Here is a 6,652-nt window from a genome sequence, read left to right on the forward strand (position 1 = left end):
GAGAATAAAGCAGGTGTACAGGGTGCCTTTTGTCAGAAACTCCGACAGTCAAACAGTTATGCTATGACTATGTGCAAGTAAGTCATATACATTTTCACAACTGATTGCGTCCTATCAGCACTGACACATTACTGTACTGTATTGTAATCCAATCCAATGTTACAGTTTTTCTCGATTGCTTACACACATGAAGCATGCCTCGTTTTCTCAAAACTCTAAACACAAATCCCTAAACCACTCACACAAAATGCAACAACATTCACAACACTGTGTAGGTCTATTTCTGATAGCACATTGTCAATATTGTCTTGAGCTAGAACAGGATGCAGTAGTTTTTTGTCCTTTTTTATTTTACATTTTTCTTTCTTTTTTTTGTTGACTGTACTGGCCTATATCCTATTGTTTGTTCTGTGCAAATCATTTACACATTCATTTGTGTTTGCTGTGATGTATAGGCTACAGCACTTTTGGAAAAAATAAAGAAATATTTTAGTTGTTACGGTATATTTGTGTGTTGTTTTATATTTGCGTAAAAACATTATACAGTTATATTTTACTACAGGAGTAAGCGTATAGTAACATAATGTTCCTGATAAGGCCTTCATACTGGTGTTTTCCCATTTCATAGTAGTGTTTTCCATTGAGCACATCAGTGTTCAATCGATGCTTAGAATGTCTACTCATATAATGGGCTGTGTTTGTCATTAGAAAACAAAGTACCCTTTTGAGGTGACATAACACTGTTTTGAAAGCAAAGTTGCCTTTTGCAGGATGTATAAAGGGTTTTGCATTTTGTGTGAGTGGTTTTGGGATTTGTGTTTAGAGTTTTGAGGAAACGAGGCATGCTTTCAAAAAATGTGTGTTAGCAATTGAGAAAAACTGTAAACGGTAAGGACTGTGAAGTAGCTAGAGTGGATAATGAGAATGAGAAAGATCATAGCGTAGCGTCACGGCCCATCTACCCTCTGATTGACTCTTGTTTTCATGTTTGTGTGTGTGAGTGACAGACAGTGTGAGCGTGTGTATGTGTGTCTGTGTCTGTGTGTCTGTGTGTCTGTGTGTCTGTGTGTCTGTGTGTGTGTGTGTCTGTGTCTGTGTGTGTGTGTGTGTGTGTGTGTGTGTGTGTGTGTGTGTGTCTGTGTCTGTGTGTGTGTGTGTGTGTGTATGTGTGTGTGTGTGTGTCTGTGTGTGTGTATGTGTGTTCTCTCCCTCTCATGTCTTGGAATATGCCAATCAGTTATGATGGATTTTTGAATGGGGGGAGGTGTCCAGGAGGGAATGATCAGGGAATTAGATAGATCAGTTCATTCTGGTAGAAACTGGCGACAACGGGCACTCTACATTCGGGAGCCTTTGGGATTTTTGGGAAATATCAAACTTCGCTATCGCTCGGTCAATACGTTAAAGCCTCAGTTTGATATTTCCCGGCATGACCTCACTCTCGGTTAGTAAGTAGTTAATATTGACCTCTGCGCGTTGGGGTCCTGACCATCCCCTCAGGATTTGTGTTCCTATACTGACCGGCGGACTTTACATCTTACATACTGGACCTCCAAAAGTTGGGGTGGCCCATTCAAATCAATGAAACATTCTCCTCTATTCCGAGGAACCGTATAATAAACAATGTTTAGGCCAAGCAATTGGTTTTGACTACTAAAAAAGCTAGATCTTTCCTTTGTTCTCATGTTGCTAATGAATATCCTGAAGGTTGGAGTTGTAGGTACTGTACCTAAAAGTAACACATTACACACCTCAGAAAACAAAACCGGCACAGATCATTTTACATGATTGATGAGATGAGTATGTCTTTCATTATGCAACCTTGGTGTATATCTTTTCAAATAGAAATATTAGTTTCATCAACATCACTCTTTTGAAAGGAATTTAACCTACTTCAAAGAAAAGGTTAGTTTTTCCAATCCAATTTGATCCTGATATAAACCTTCTTATCTTACCTCCTGACATGAACCAGTTGTCGTGTGTTGGTTTCTGATGACTTAGGTAGCATGTTTAATGCTAAATTGCTTTATTTTGACACATCATGATAAATTATACCTTGAATTGCTGATCGAATTGCACTAGTCCTCTACAGTTGTTTCTTATCAGGATCTGAAAAAATAAAATGTGTTGTTATTATCTCAGCCAGTATAAATGGGTTAATGTTATTATCACAGCAGGTATACATGGGTTTTCTGAGGATCCTTTGCCAGAAATCAACAAATATTTTCTGTTACTGTATCAGATCAATACATTAAGCAAGCAATTACAGACACAACTGATTTTAGGTACTACTTTGAACAACTACTAATTTTAATTGTGTGGTTAAGTGAAGACCCAGGTAATGTTGGAGAGTAGTTCATCAACAAAGATCAGTGAATATATCTAAAAAATGGTACCAAGGGTTGTGCCCACTACAAAGGACGTGTTTGTGAATTTGGCATTCTGAACATGGAAGGATGTTCTACGCAGAAAAAACCCCGATGTGTTCCATTTCTCCACATATTAAAGCAACGGTAAGGATTTTTGGGGTCAAATTAGCAAAAGGCAAACGACCTAAAAGGCATGCAGCTTAGTTGGCACTGGTAAAAATGTGCTAGTTGGCAACGTTGTAATGAGAACACTTTTCTTATATTTTCACCGGGTGATTTATCCCAGTCTCATCAAGAGTTTTTTTTTTTTTTGTTCTTAATCAACTTCATGCGTTTGTAGCTCCTACGATTCACCGTTTCTGCCTTTGCACGTTCGTCTGGATTTTCTGGTTTTGCTCTCTGTATTTTTGGTATTTTGCCCTCTATGTTCAAGACTTGTTCAAGTGTTCATGCTTCCCTGTTTTTTCGACTGTGTGCTCGCCAGCTACGGTTCTGCCTGTTACTCTGGTTCTTGATGTTCTGGAATTTGTGGTATTTTTTATATTGAGCTCCATTTAACCTCTGCTTGGACTGATCACTGTGCAACAAACCTTGGACTGTTATTCATAATATTGTCATTATTATTATTATTATTATTATTAATAATAATAATAATAATAATAATAAACTTTATTTGTTATTGAGCACTGAACTTTGCCTGGTGTCTTGAACTGTGACATTCTAATTAAAGCTGAACTTTATTCACAACTCAGTGTGTGTTAGTGTCCGTGTTTGGGTCCAAGACCCAAACATAATGAATGCATGTTAGTAATTCTGCATAAACTGCAACTGTCCTAGAAATATTGTCTAACCATGTAGCCCAACTGAAACTAAGTTTGGGGATTTTGATAAGAGGCTCACCCTCCCTTTACAGAGTGTAAGTTATGAATGTATGGTTGTTTTCATTTTGGGATTTTTGTATATTGATTGCTTTGACAAAGCTTATTAGCGTATTGGTTTGAAACAACACTGTTTTTGTTGTTGGGTTACAATGGCGTTGCTGTCATAACCTGTTGCTCCTTCCTTCGCTCTCTTTTTTTTTTTTTACTTCATAACTAGTTTAGTTTAAAGCTGGTCTACCTTGAGAACTTACAGTATATGGTAAACAAGACTGCTCCCTTTGTTTTCCTCTCCCCTACACTCCAAATATCTCAATGCTGTCCAGATAAAAACTGCAGAGACCTGGCCTATACCCCCCTTCCACCTGGACCCAGTGGACTTTCTCTCCTTCACCCGAGTGCCATCGCATGTCTCAAGATGGGGTTGTTCCCACCACTTCCCCTGTCCCTTCGACCTACATGAGCATGGACTGACGACTGCTTAGTGGACCTTTAAACAGTGGACTTTTAATATACTAATAGTATTTAAATAAATAAAGTGTATTTTTTATAGTAATACTTCTGTCTCCAATTGTGTTGTCTGTCCTCAGCCTGCGCCCCAGTGAAACCAGTGTTCTAGTGGAATAGAACCTGGTTACACAAAGTGGGCAGTCTGCTCTGAGTTAGAATGACACGTCAATGTGAATGAAAACTCAATAATCTGTGTGTGACGAAAATCAACAATCAGTATAACCATATACCATGGTAGTCTGACAAACTACTGAAAAGATTTACACTACTGAAATGAATTAGCTCATGTGCACTCTATGTTTAAATGAGTATCAAGTATAGCAAACATACTGATGTGTGAACTGTGTTAAGAGGTGCATCAGTGGAACTATCTGCATGTTGGCTGAAAGCTCCCCACTTTGCTCCAGAGGCTATTCATTCTTAACCTGGAATCATCCCGTTTCTCCCACATGGGCTACTCTCTAGTATACCAGGAGCTATTCGGTTGGGCCAGGCCTTGAAGGCAGGTGCGGAAAGCAGACCAAATATGACATGAATATTTCCAAACCCAATGGATCCGCCAAAAATTTAAAATCACATATAACCCACGGGGAAGGCTCAAGGAAGATTTAATAAGAGAAGATGGATTCATCAGGTGTATAAAAAGGCAATGCAAAACTCTGTAAAATCAGTATAGTCTCGAGACTACCATATAAAAAACCTACAAATCAGCCACGGCACAACCCTCAGTATCTTGGAATAACTAGAATGTTTAGTTTGCTTAAATAGATTTGCTATGCAGTTATGGCTTAAAAAAAAAAAAAAGATTTCATCAATGTCACCAGATGTCACTATATGATTACCTTTAATGACTTTGAGAAAGAAATGACTTCAAAGTGTTTTGGGAACTGTACTCAGACCATTAATAATTGTGTTTTGACATGGTATTTCAATTATGCTATGTGACATCGTGAAGTTCTGGTAAATATGAAGATTGATGGGCTAAACTCTGTTAAAGGTCAAACAGAAAGTTTGAACTGAATGAGGAAACCGCAGAAGTTGTCTGCGGAGTCCCCTGACTCTTTTGTGTCATCCTTTCAGCCTTAAGCTTTGGAACGAAAGTTCAAAGGTCCCTCCAGGGTAAAAATATGTTCTTGTGTGCAAATGTATGTGTTTCTTTGGGTACAGTAACTATATTGAACAAGTTGAACAAGTTGTGTCATTTCAGCAGTCATGGTCATCTTTCATCTCTGAAAAGGGTTCAGAGGGACAAATGTGTCAAAACACATTTTAAAACAACTTATGTCATAATGAGTTTTCTATGTACTTCCAAGAGGCACAGATATGTCATAAAAATATATAGTGCTGGCAAGATGTGTAGGATTTAGATTACTACATTAGCTAGCTACATTAACTATGAAAAAATTATATATAAGGAATAACAACACTCTTTAGCTCAACTAAGCCATTAACAGGTCGACTGGAGTTGAAAACAGAGGTGTTGAGGAGGCTGAGATTTTACTCAATAACACGATCATGCACAAATACTTTAGATTGGAATGAAACCATGATCAGACTGGTGGTCATATTGTAAGGATCCATTCAATACATGGACAGAATGCCTGCTAAAAAAGTATTTTTTATGAATACTGTATGTTTTTTTAAAACAATAGGCCAAAAATCACAATCGCAGAAAATGTGCTTTTTGAACTGAGAACAAAGACCATCAATCATACTGAATGTTAGCTCACATCATCATTCAAATATCAATCATATTGTAGGTTAGATCACAAAATCACACTTTGTTCAATATGATGTGCAATGCGAATCTCTTAACACTGTGTAGAAAGGCATCTACTCTATCATGTGTGCTCTCCTGACATTGCATTTCAGAAAAGAGGCGAGCAAACATCAGTTTGTTAGATGAGAACTGTCCCGCAACAACATTTGTGGGGGAAGGAGAGGGCCAAGCCAGACTGGCCACATCAAAACACTGTACGGCTAGGCAAGGCATGCAATTGGAAGATGATGGCAGGTTTAGAGGCTCTTTTTGCACATTCATGGAAATTCAGCTAAGGGAAAGAAAGTCAGTTTCCATCAGCTCTATTATGCTTATTTATCTCATGGAATTGCAATAACATATCAGCACATTTAAATATCATAATATCTTACCTTGACATAACAAAACTTCATCCATCTGTTTGGTAGGTTCATTTCATTTCCAGAAGCTCTTTACAGACCTGCACAGGAGCACTCATCAACACACCTTTGCAACAAACTTCACTTAAGAAAAAAAAGGCTCTTGTCAGACCTGTTTAGAATTACCTCTTCCCACTGGTTCCACTGAAGGGGTGTGGAGAGAATGATTTCTGCAGAAGACAACATGCATAGCTTCGGCCAATGGCTCATAGACACTAGGGCAGGGATGGGCAACTTTAATGATGGAGAGGGCCACAATGTTTTCTTCATCGCTACCAGAGGGCTGCATAGGACCGCGCACTTCCACTAATCGATATGAGAAAGCTACCATTTTAAATAAGACCAAAATACGTCTATACACATCTCTGTATGTTTATTGAACTAACATACAGTACAGTAACTTCATATGTTTCATGCTCAAATGCATTTGTAACATTTCTACTCTTTAATGACAAATACAAAACGTTTGTTTTAAGGAAACAAAAATAACCACATTCCTGAGGGATTCTTTTTTTCAGTGCAAATCAAAATCACCATTCAATGATGGCACAGCAACCCAACATTAAGTGCAACAACTAATAATCATGTTTGTACCGCCTGTTTTACTTCCATTCGACTTTTAAGATTTTTTTTTTCACATTTTCCCCATATAGCCTACCCATGGACGGATTAAGAAACCACGGGCCCCTGGGCCTGGACATGCTGAAGGCCCCCCCC

This window comes from Clupea harengus, chromosome 15 (assembly GCF_900700415.2).
Source record: "Clupea harengus chromosome 15, Ch_v2.0.2, whole genome shotgun sequence".
In the NCBI taxonomy this organism is placed as follows: Eukaryota; Metazoa; Chordata; class Actinopteri; order Clupeiformes; family Clupeidae; genus Clupea; species Clupea harengus.